Below are 12,960 nucleotides of genomic sequence, written 5' to 3'. Positions count from 1 at the left end.
CATCCAAAACACCAACAGAACAGTAACAGCAGCAAACAGACTTACCTTCTCTGCCAACCACCTCCATGCCTTGTTCTGCCTCCCCGACCACCCACAAGGAAGGAAAATGAAGGCACTTCACCTGGAAAAAGGAAGGGAAGGTAGGCTGCAGCTGTGTGGAGATGTGTAACATGCAGTGGGGAGCTCCTAGGGAAGGATGCATGATTGTGGGAGGGCAGCTTGTACTTACATAGGTCTTGCTAGACAACTTTCTGTGAGGTCAGATCTCAGGCTAGATGAAGATTTCAGGATTTTAAACCCTCCAGAAAACTCCTCCCTGTGGTACCTTTGTGTGTGTGTGGTGGATATGTGTATATGTAGATGGAATAAATATGTACATTTGTGCATAACACAGGATGTCTACGTTTCCGCATAATGATTTATGCAGAGGAGCAGTACACACAGCTAGGGGATGCCAGCAGAGCTCCTGGCAGACAAATGCTGGGGAGAAACATTTCACATAGATTATCTTGCTGGAGGATATGTGTCAGGAAGGATGGCACACTTCTCTTGTGATAAACCGTCTTTCAGAAAAAGAAACACAATCAGATCAAGAGTAAAAGTTCTGGGTTTTGATACAACCTGATACCAGGGAAGTGTGAGACATTATCAGTATTTATCTAAAAACATAAAATAATCCTTCATCTTTGGTAGTTATATTGTTATACTGTTCTTTTCTCTCCTTCAAAGAAGAAATGAGCATAAAATGCTGAATGTTGCCCTCTGGAAGAGGACAGCAGAAACATGTTGGCATCACTTCGTGTTCTGTGTGAACTTACTGGTTTCTTTTCGTAGATGTTCAGAAGAGCACAGTCATCATCACATCAATATTAACAGCTGTGTTGCTCTTACCAGTCTTGATATATTGTGTCAGGAGACTAAATAACAGCAGAAAGAACAAGGATAGTTTCTCTTCTCTTGCAAAAGAGATGCCTTGCCTCTGGTCATCTTGCAATTTGCCTTTCTTTTTCTTCTTGATATTTTTATACTGTTCTGGAAACCCATCCAGCTAGTAACAGCATCATTAAAATAGCACAATTCACTCTAAATTACAAGGGCTATACTAAGCATCCCGAGACTAATTGATGGTGTGGTTTTTTCCCAGGCAGAAGACACACAGTGTACCCAGAATTCCTGCAAAGGAGACAGACTTACAGCAAGACCTAGGTGAGGTAGCCTCTCTGAGCCTGCACACACCGAAAGAGCAGCACTTCACTCATCAAAACGAGGTAACAGCCAAGGCTTCTAGTGATTATTCACATCCTCCATTAGGGGTCTCTGTCCTGCCATGTCTTTGCTGCATGGGACAGCCACGCTGGGTAGATGACACAACGTGTGGCCCATGTGCCCTTGTAGAAGCAAGCAGGAAAAACTGCTGAGTGTTTTGCACTGCTGCCCTGGAGGGTGCAGCAGAAAAGTTAGTCAAAGTTATTTAGTCGCAAAGGCATGGAAGAGGCACTGGAAATGTCCAGGAGGGCAGATGAGATGTCTCTTCTGGTCAAGGCCAGGGAGCCCTGCAGAGCTGTAAAGAGGAGGCTCACAGAGAAGTTTCCCCACAAGGGTCTGCCCTGCCCTCCTTCTGATGCAGACTCAAAGATGCTTTGGAAGGCTGCTGGCATCCACAAACAAAACCAGTAACTGGTCACAGCTGGGAATCCCTCCTGCTAGACACTTTGCTCTGACCTCCCGTGTGCTCCCTGTTTTCCTGGCAAGCTCCTGGTGCTCCTGTGCTGTAGCTGGGAACCTGCTGTGGTTTGACACTGGCTAAATGCCAGGCACCCACAAAAGTAATTTGCTCACCCTCTCCTGCTACAGTTGGGCAGAGAAGAGGGGAAAAAATTAGTTATGATCTCATGAGTTGAGATAAGGACTGGGAGAAAACAGGATGAAACAGGCTCAGGTTAAAAGGTATAAGGTAAATTTATTATTAACAGAGTTAGAGGAAGATAATGAGAAGTAAAATAAACTTTTAAAACATCTTTTTTCCCCCCAGCCCCTCCCTCTTTCCCACTGACAGCACTGGGAAACAGAGCATGGGGGTTTTTGGTAAGTTCGTCACCTAAGATCTTTTTGTGTTTGCCCGGGAAGAGCTACACCATGGGTTCCTCCCACAGGAGACAGTTCTCCATGAACTTCTCCATTGTGGTTCCAATCTCACAAGCAGAAGTTCTGCCAAAACTGCTGCAATGTGAGTCCTTCCCACAGACAAACAGTCCTCCCAAAACTGCTGTGGTGTGGATCACTCGTCCATGGGGTACAGTTCTCCAAGGACAGGTTGCTCTAGTTTGGAGGCAAGGGCTCTCCCTCTCTATTTCTGGAAGCAGGAGCCTCCTCTCTCTGTTTGGGCCTCCCACTGGATCACAGCTTTCCTTGGTATCCACCTGCTCCAGCTTGAGCATTTTTCCTATGGGCTGCGAGTGGATCTCTTCATCCCTGATGGACCTCATGGGCTGCACAGGGAAAATTTGTTTCACCACCACAGCCTGCAGAGGAATTTTGACTCTGATGCTTGGAGCGCCTCCTCCCCCTCTTTTTTCCCACTGACCTTAGTGCTGCCATGTTGTTTTCCCTCACACGTCCTCACTTCTTCCTCTTCTCTGACTAGAAGAAAAACTGCTGCCCAAAGCTACCATTGCCAACAAGTTGCACCAATTCAAAGGTTCCTACAGGATCCCACAATGCCAAGAGGCCGATTTTGTCTAGGTTCTACGCTGGGGACTCGCTCACCATGTGTTCACTGCCGGCCATGCAGCCCCACCTCCCTCACGTGGGCAGTGGCAGTCGCCATGGCTCTGGTGCTATTTAGTGCCTCTCCTCATGCAGGGCATTGGGAAGGAGAAGCCACTGCCCCTACCCTCCTGCCTGCAGTGCCGTGGGCAAAGGGTGGTCAGGCAGGCAAGGGGCAGCCAGGCAGGCAAAGCTTACTGCATGCCACACCGAGATGTCGGCAGCCGTGTCAGCACATTGCCACATGCTGCCGGATGGCCACAGTGGCGGCACCTCACCACTCCTGGAAAAAATTGCACCTGCATTGTTGTGATTTTCTTCTTAAATATGTCATCACAGAGGAATTACCAGCTTCTTCAGCTGGGCCAGCAGCATGTCCATCTTCAGAGCCATCACAGATTGGCTCTGTCAGATATGGTGGAAGCTTCTAGCAGCTCCTCACAGAAGCCACTTTTCTGGCCCTTCCCCTCTGCCAAAAACCAGGCTCTGCCAAATCAACAGAACTCTCTTGTCTACTCATTGCTTCTCTCTGCCAGGTTGTGTAGAGCTCTGTAGTGATTACCACACCTCTCTGCTGGGTCTCTTGCAGAAGCAGATGCCAGGCTCCATGCTTCACAAAAGGTCGAAGAGAAACCTGGAATCAAGAAAAAGTTGGAGGCACTTGTTTATGGAGGAAGGGGAGAACCTAAACAGCAGCTTCCAAAGAGTGAGTTGAAGAATTGACCTGCTGAGTTATTCATCAGGGAGATTGGCTGCTCTTCCATGAAGGAGGATGGGGAGGCAATGGCAGGTGAGGGAGTCCAAGTGACACCCCAGCCCAGCTGCTTCCCAGCTCAGCAGAGGAAGGAGAGACACCAGCCATTTCTGCAAGCCCAGAGGAGCACAGGGGCCCATAGGCTGGTGAGGAGCCACACTAATGTCTCAAGAAGGGGCAGCTTGCCCAGGCCCCTCCCAGGGATGTCCCAGAAGATTGTAAGCCCTAGAGTCTATATGGGAAACCCATCCAGATGCATTCATAAGAAGAGCACCTTTTGAACTGCCTAAAGGCTATGGACACATGATGCCATGCAAATGAAGTGCATTTGGGGATTGCAGCAGACTGCTATGGGACTCTTAGGGGAGGAGACAAAGATGAGAAAAGGAGGAATCAAAGGCATCTGGGAATAAAAAGGCTGGGAAAATGGATGGATGAAGGAATAAAAGAGCCTGGTTTCATTTATGCGGGAGGCTGATCAGTACACTTGTCTGGGCTGGCCCAGTGCTCTGTCACCACAATCTGTCCTGTCTTTCATTAAACCCAATTTCTAATTCTTCTTCTGGGTGAGGGACACCTCAACTGGTGTGCATGCATGTAGGGGGCTCTGGTGTCAGCAGCTGGGCTGGAACCAGAGGCTCCATGTGCCCAGGTGCCAGCAGCTGGGGAGACCTGAGTGAGAGAGGCCAAGTGCCAGCCACCAGCCTGGATCAGGGTCAGAGCCTGTGTGTCCCTGCTGTGGCACCTGGACCAAGCACGAATGAGCCTGTGAGGGCTAGCCAGGTCAAGCCAGACCAGCCGGTGAGTAGGGGACATGTCCTGGGATGCTCTTTGATGTCTCACAAGCAATCAGGCAGAAGGATCTGTGCTGTGGATGGGCCAAGACCAACAGAACCAGGCCCGAATTGGTTGGGGGGGGGGGGGGAAGGAAAAAAAAAAAGAAAAAAAAAGATATTTTTTCAAGGCATTGATCTGGGAAAGCTCCTGTCCAGCTCTGTGTGTCATTACACAAGGTGTTTCAGAGATGTGCTTCCAAAGTATTTGCAAAGGCTCCTCTGACAGCTTCTGTGGCAGTGCAGCCTCAGCGCAGAGCACTACCTGTGATAAGCACCTAGTGAAAAGGAATTATACCTCATTTAGCCAAGAATCTAAAAGTCTCCCGAACTTTGTAAGGAGTCATGCCCTAGTTAGCTAAAGAATTTATGTGGGGGGTTTTGTACTTGGTTTTTATTTAAATTTGTGTTTAACTTAGAGTCAGTAGAACAAGATTAAAAACCTGGGAAAATTAAGAAATAGCTGAACTTGAATCTGCAGGAAATAGCTCCAGAGACCTATACACCTCAGAAAACTTAATGAATAGAGGTTTGTTTAGCTACAAAAGCAAATTCAATAGAGAATTGTTTAGACAAGAGGATTTCTGGGTTATCTTTAACTAAAGGTAAATGTAGTGTCTTGGTAGTGACTTAGTACAGTAAGATAAAAACTAGAAGTCAGCAGAAGGGAATTATGTGTGTGCTGGGAGCTGCCAACATGGAAGGGTCATCCAGAGGGCAGGTGACAAAGACAATAATTAAGACCCTCCAATGAAGTAACAAAGCCCCCCTAATCAAAATAACGACATGTAAAAGATTATATGGCAGCTCTGCTCCACACCAAGACAACTTGGATGTAACGGCTGGCAGACTCTGGGTGGGGCTGTAAAGAAATCCAAGGTGTGACAGTGTATTTAAATCCCAGGGACCTATGTCTCCTGGGACCTGTTCATGGCAAAAAATTCCCAGCATGTCTCCAGCGCTGTAATAAAGGAATGCCCTATTTAAGAGAATTTTGCTGTTGGATTTAAGTTCTTTAATTCACTAGTTGGAGAGATCTCTAATCCACTCAGTGAAGGGAAAACACCTTCAGTAAGTCTTCCATTAAAATATTAACTCACCAGCACTGTGCTTTTTCTCTTTGGACTTTCAAATAGTCTTTCAGTATCCAACAACCCCATCTCTGGTATCCAGAAATTACAACCACCATATCCAAAGTCATTCCATGATGAAATGACTTCATGAGGGTTGTTCAGCAGCGGACCCTGACTGTGGTTGCTGGAATAGAAGATGTTGAAAGGGACTGATGAAGGAACTGGGCACTGGATTGCAGCGGTGCTGTGTGTCTCTCAGGGAACATGCGTCCCGTTCCTGGCTAGCTCTGCACGGGCGCTGCAGTAAAAGTTCAGTTTTGTATCCTGTGGATTTTTGCCTTCGGCAGAAGTATGAACAGTGGCAAGGACAAAGGGAGGACTCTCGTGAGATTTTCAACTGCGTTTATGAAGCCCACGCAGGACTCGTACACCCCAGAAAGGTCCCACAAAAGTGAGTTTTCTCTCTGGTATCGCACCTTAAGTATGGGGGTGAGGAAATGGGATGGGGGCAACTTGGAACCAATCCCAAAGGAGGGGGAGTGACCCGGAACATAAAGGACAGACAGTAAAACCAATCAATCAAAGGGGGGGAGAACTGAGACCCTGCAAATCACTTGACACCCACACTAGAACCTTCCAGGCATCAGGGCGGGGCTGCAGAGTGATGGTCAGGACTCTTAATTGTGATTGACACCTGACAATCACTGGGGTAAACCAAGGAGAATTTAACATGGGGGTACATGGGAGACACCATTGTAACTTATACAAAGCCGTATAAAACAAAGAACACCTGTATATGGAAAACTGGTAAGCCTAAAAACACACCACTACACTGGATAACAGTTCTTCTTTCCTCTCCTGGAGAAAGAGATCTTTCAAAGGGCCAGGGAAAGGAATGTGGAAATATTCCCAAGTCTGTTCTCCACAATTCCAGGCTGGCCAGCTATGAGTAAAAGCTAGAGGATGCACAGATAAATTCATGATGCCAGAGGTTTATGTCCAAAACGAGACAGGGGAGTCCTACAGCTTTATTTAAATGAAGGGGAAGGCCATGGGGCAGGTCCCCTGGCGTCTCTCAAACTGTTGGAGAGCACAGCCTCCTTTTTATCCTAATTTTCTGGCTGCATCACCCTCTCCCTTTCCCCATTGGCTGAGGTACTTGGAAGGTACAGACTTCATGATACACACAACCCCCTTTGTGTCATTGTTCTTCCCTAGGTTCAGGAATTTACAAGGCCTTGGTTGAGCAACATCCTGTCTCAATTAGTAACATTCTTCTGAACAGTTCCTCCTGTTACTATCTTGCCTCTGTCCCTGGCCTTATCTCTTATGAGTCTGTTTGTAAAGCCAAATTCCTCCCATTCCTTTTAATGAGAAATGAGAATGGCAGCCAGTTGGTAGTACCTGGGAAAGGAGGCAAAATGCCTACATTGCTCTGACAAATTCTGCCCTGGGTTGCCTCCTCTCACAGCAGGATTTTATGCAGCTGAGCTTCTTTGTGAATGAACGTTTAGAAAGTAACCTCAGGCTTCTTGGCCAAGGTACCTTTAGAAGTCAATCTCAAGTGATGTTTTAAGCAAGAGTTGCTCAGCATTAAAAAACAAACATTCCTTGAATTCTGAAAATCCCATGCTAATTCAGTTTGCCTTGAAATCTGTCATGTTGCATGCATGTGGGTTACAATGAGGGCTGTAACTTGGTAATCCTCAAATGAGAGTTTCCTGAGATCAAGTGCTCATTATCTTTTTTTTTTTTTTCTGTAGAGAATTTATCTGTGTATTTTTTTCACAGTTGTCATTGATGTGTGTGTGCTCTTCCATTGTGGCTATGATTGGAAGCCATCAATGTATGTGTAAAAACATAACACAAGGTGATGTTTTAGTACAAATTTTCAAAGTTAACTTTTTCTACCAGGAAGTAGAAAATGTACCAGGGGTACTCCATGCCAGCTATGGTCATAACTACACCAGAGGGGGAACACCACGCTCAGAAGATGCAAAACTTCTGTTACCGTAGTTAGTTTGTTCTGCTCTCTTACACATCTACACATATACATATTTGCTAGTAAAGAACTGTCACTCCTTTTCCTATATTTTCCCCTCAAAGCCCCATAATTTTGAAGGTACAATAATTTCAAGGGAGGGGTCATCTTTCCATTCCAGGAAGCTTCCTGCCTTTCTTGGCAGACATTTGTCTTTTAAACGAAGACATTTTATCACCAAAAACTGGGAAATAAATTCTACAAGAGTATGCTAGGTTAGAAAGCCAACAATAATTTATTCATAATAACAATAAATCATAATATCATGATAAACATCAGTTTACTCAGTTAATAATATAACTCCAGGCTTATTCATAATAATATAACTTGTTTGGTAACAAATTTCCCCTTTGAGACTTTAAGTTCTTCAAAGTCTCAGATGCACTTACATTGATATAGTCTATTCGGCAGTATGTATTGCAACAAGTGATCAAGATCATGAGCAAGAACAGCACAATAAGTATAAACAATTGTTTTAACCATCCTAAGCTGAGGAGCCACAAATCTATTTCTTGCACCTTCACACCAGTATTGATGGTTAGCAGCACTTGATATGGTCCCTTCCACTTTTCTTGGAGAGGCTCTTCTGTCCAGGTTTTGAGGTAGTCTCCAGGTTGGTACAGATGGGCTGTAATATCCAGTGTCATGGATGCTGCCAGCACAATGTATCTGTGAAGAGAAGACAACACCTTCCCATGGGATTTAATATATTCTGTTAGACTCTGGTTCATTCTTCCTGCTTTCTCACTCGACTGAGGTCTCCATGGAGTGTGCAAACCCCACTTTCCTCCTAACATTTTAGCTGGGCTTTTTGCTATTTCAGCAATGATCTGAACCTCTGTCTGGTGACATTCTCACTCACAATCCACACCTCAGGATAATTTTCTTCACCAAAACCTTTACCAGCTTTGTTAGTGCAACAAGAAGAAGCTTCTGGTCATACTGAAAAAGTATCTACCAGTACCAATAAAATATTTGTGACCCTTTTGCCATGGCAGCTCAGCAAAACCTATTTGTCAATAGTCTCCTGGACAATTTCCTTTCTTAACAGTCACAGGTGTAAGCTATCTAATTTGATGTTCATTGTTCTTTAAGTGTTTGGCACTTTTTAACAATGCTTTTTATGATACCAATCATTCGTATGTTCAAAACCTGAGGCTTCATTGCTTCTACCACAGACTCTGTTCCTCAGTGAGTTACCATATGTTCTTCCCCTGCGATTTTCCTCACAAGGTGTTGGGGAATCATTACTTGTTTGCTGGATGTAATCCACTATCCTTCAGGACTCTTTTCAGCATCTAACAATTCTGCCAATTTCTCATCTTTAGCCTGATAATCAGAAGTCTGCTTGTCCAAATACTGTTATTTCTCAGGTAAGATCATCAGAACATCACCAGCAGTGGCCTCCTCGGCCGCTTTGTCAGCCAGGCAATTTCCAGTATTTACTGGGGTTTGTCCAGAATGATGAGCTTAACAATGCATTCATGCCACCCTTCAAGGTAGCTGCACCCTCCCTAACGATCTCTGTATTATTTGTCCATGTTTCACAGGGGATCCCTGGGAGGTTAACAACCCTCTCTCTCCAAATGGCTCCATGGGCGTGGACCACTCCAAGGGCAAATTTTAAGTCTGTCCACATTTTTACAATCTTATTTTGTGAGAGCTCCAATGGTCTTGCCAGTGCAATCAGTTCTGCTTTCTGAGCCGATGTGCTGGGGGTATAGCTTTGGCTTCTATTACCTCATGCTGAGTTACCACTGAGTTACTTGGCTTTCGGATTCCATTTTTCACAAAGCTGCTCCCATCCATGAAGAGTTCCCAATCCATGTCTTCCAAGTTCTGTACGTCATCTCAACTATAATGCATCTTTTCAGTGGTTTGCAAACAATCATGGGCCAATTCCTTTCATTATGGGTCAGCTGTTAAGAACAGTGCTGGATTCAGGTTAGTTACTTTTGACTCCATGTCATCTTGTTCTAGCAGTACTGTCTGGTATGTTAACATTCTGCTTGGTGATGACCAGTTTTTCTTCTTTTTGATCCAACACCACTACAACTCTACAGGGCACAAAAACAGCCAGTTGCTGCTCCAGGGTTAATTTTGTTTTTCCTTCCTGGATTTGGAGGACTGTTGCCACTACTGTCCTGAGGCAGGCTGACCATCCTTTGCTCTTCTACAATGCCAGCTGTTATGTCAATAACCCCAATGCCAAAGGGAATTTTTCAAGCACAGATAGTTCAAAAGGTTTTCCAAAGTCCAGTATTCCCAGTGCAGGAGCAGTCAATACCTGTCATGCTTCAATACCTGAAAGGTTTTCCTGCATTCAGGATCAGTTCTTTTTAGAAAGGGGCTCAGGAGTTTGACAGATAGCCTCCTTTCTTTCCTGGTCCAGACTCCTTTGCCCATGTGAAACAGCATATCTCCTAACTGCAAGTACCCTTCCAGTTAGAAGGTGAAGCCTTTCCACAGAACAGTTCACCTGAGCAGGCACAGGCCTCTGTAGTGCTGCACCAACCCCTCAGCCTCGGGACAAATCCAACCAGATCACTGCAACAGAGAAGCCTGCAGCCAGAAACTTGGACTTTTTCTTTTTCAAATGTAATCTGTGCATTTAATTTACTCAATACATCTCTTCCTAGTATTGGTATGAGACATTCAGGTATATAAGGACATTGATGGGCTAACACCCATTTACCAATTCCAAATTTTAATGCTGAAAGAAAGGCCAACTTTCCTTTTGCTCTGTCATACCAACATAAATTGCTTCCTGACTAAATTTTCCTTTAGGCATATTTAATATTGAATACACCACTCCAGTATCTACTAAGAAATTCCGTTTGCAATTCCCAGCCTTAATGTAACCAGAGGTTCAGCTGGGCATGACACCTCCAGTCCTCATCACATATCTTCTAACATTGGGAGCCTTCCTGCCTGATCAGGAGCCTTAGGTGAAGTCCAGGGTCCTGCAGCTCGTGTTTGTCCCTTTCCCCACATATATTCCCATTTCCAGTGGCCCTTCTCTTAACAAATAGCTCGCAGACTTCTGCACAACAGAGAATTTCTTCTCTGCCTCTCTCCCATGATGCCTGCCCCCCCCCCTTTATTTGGCTTTGTTCTGCTAACAAAGTTTTCACTCCTAATTATTGTAATTATTGTAATTATTGTAATTATTGTATATGATCCATGCTGCTTCTAACAACTTATTCAAATCCCTAGGAATTACATATCAAATCATCACATACCTTCACAACTTTCTCTGGGTCTTCCCTACAAGTCTGTGCTCCAGGACTAAACCCTTCATCGGTTTCCAAACCCAAAATCCTTTCTTCTACTCCTCCACCAGCTTGCTCATTTATGCCTCTTTTGCCTGCAGCTGGAGGAAAGTCCCCAGATGTAACTTTATCTCAGCCCCTTTTGTCCCCTTGTGGCCTGTCATGGGTCCTCACTGCCCCTCTCTTCCACCACCATACATTATACAGCATTTCCCAATACTACAAGCTCAGCAGCATCGTTTAGGATTTTTTTCTTGATCTTTCTCTAAAGCTAAAATCACTTAAGGACGCCTTAATAACAAGCCACACTCTATGTATGTGTGTGTGTGTGTCTGTGTGTGTCTGTTTGTGCATGTAGAACAAATCTACACACAGCACCTTAACAATTATAGATTCCTCAGCTCCTACCACGTGCTGCAGCAGGGAATATACCACCTCTGTGCCCCTCCTGCCCCCGTTGTCTGCCCTGTTATGGGCTAAAGCTTTCACTACCATGGTCATTTTCTTCTTCTTCCAACTCCTCACCAAATTCATGCTGTTGTTCTCACCCTTCTCTTCCTCAATCCTGTTTATACACTGATAAATTGAAACTGAAATGGACACCAGAAATGTTTTGCGCTTTTATCCCCACCTACATGGCTAACTTTCTCTGCTGGGAAATCTTGTGCAGTTTGTGCTGGAGAAATTGGCAGGATCCCAAACTTTAAACAATTTAACCTTTGCTTGTTTTATAGAAGTAAGCTTGAGAGAGAGATGTGATTTGACTGTGATCTGGTGGTTGAATCACCAGCAAAATGACAGCTGGTGGCAGACCCTCTGGACCAAGTTAGACCTTCTAGTAGACCCATTTGAGCATTTACAACTTGAAGATGCACTGCCTGAGGGTGATGATTAAGGGGGATTTGGTAATTGATGTAAGCAGAGCCAGAAGGGATTTCAATCAGCAGACCAGCTGTTCTGATATAAACCTCCAGGATGCAATACATCCTGTAAAACTTACTGTGTTTGGTTTTACTGGAATGTGACTCCATCCACCTTTTTTTTTCCTTTTTGCTGTTAAATAATGGCAACTTGGATCAGCTGTATCATTTATTTCCCTTAAGCCTGCACAGGTTTCACTGGCTAGTGGCTCAAACTGCTCTACTTGTAAAAAGTCAGTAGTCCAGAAATCAAGAGAAGAATGAAGAAATATATTAATAACAGAATGTGTCCACCGAGAAGGCAGAGGAAAGAATAAAGAATAGACCTCATTTGTGACAGAAGGGATTTTAAATTGCTTCTTCCACTGGCAGACATGAAGTATTACAGCTAAATAAATAAAAAAGATTAACAAAGACCTCTCTGAATTTTAGGACAAGACCTCTCTACTTACTCTCTTTCTCACTAACTTCAAAGGATTTATCATAGAGTCCATGTCACCTTGGCCACCACCAGCTCCAGAGAAGGTAACATACAAAGAACCTTGTAAAACTTGCAAAGATTGCCGAGCTGAGACAGATTCCTGTAAAAAGAAACAGTTGACATTAGAACACAGAATAAGGCAGAAGGGGATTTTTGTGCCTTGTTCTCCTCTAAATAAAAAAAAAAATATTTTGAATCTTCCACCATTGCTGGTTTGTCTGGAGTATTTTTCATTTGCCTCTGACTGCCCTGAGGTTACCTCTGATCTTTGCCTACTACTTCACTACCATCCTTTCCCTGCTCAGCTCTAATTCCCTCTCTTCCAAGGAAGCAGTTCTCTTGTTTTCCAAACCCTTTAATCATTTTCTTCTTTCTTTTCTACATTTCTCCATCCCACTGAAGAGGTAATAACATTTGCAGACATTTTCCACCCCAGAAAATGTGAGTTTACTACATTATATTGCTCATATCCCCCAAAAGTCCCCTTTATTTTCATGAAATAAGAGCAGAAAGATTTCCCTGGGACTTCCCTCCTTTTGTTGCTTTGATGGCACAGGGAACTTCTGGATAAATTTATTTTAAGCTGTGCAGTGGGCAGTTCTCTGGACTTCCCTCTCAAAACCCCTCAGCTATAGTGAAGGAGATGAGCACAACAAACTTGCTAATATATTTTTCTCATTAAAACAAAAAGCGTGTGAAGCGTGTAGGAACATTAGTCTCAGACAACGGGTGGGTTAGTTGCTGGCCTGTTTTAGAGAGAACTGAAACATTAATTTTGAAGAATTAAAGATTTTAGTTAAACCAGATATTGCTGAAGTAG

The sequence above is a fragment of the Chamaea fasciata genome, unplaced genomic scaffold (genome assembly GCF_029207755.1).
Source record: "Chamaea fasciata isolate MVZ Bird 193981 ecotype frontalis unplaced genomic scaffold, bChaFas1.0.hap1 SCAF_2, whole genome shotgun sequence".
Classification (NCBI taxonomy): Eukaryota; Metazoa; Chordata; class Aves; order Passeriformes; family Sylviidae; genus Chamaea; species Chamaea fasciata.
Note: the sequence above shows the minus strand (reverse complement) of the source record.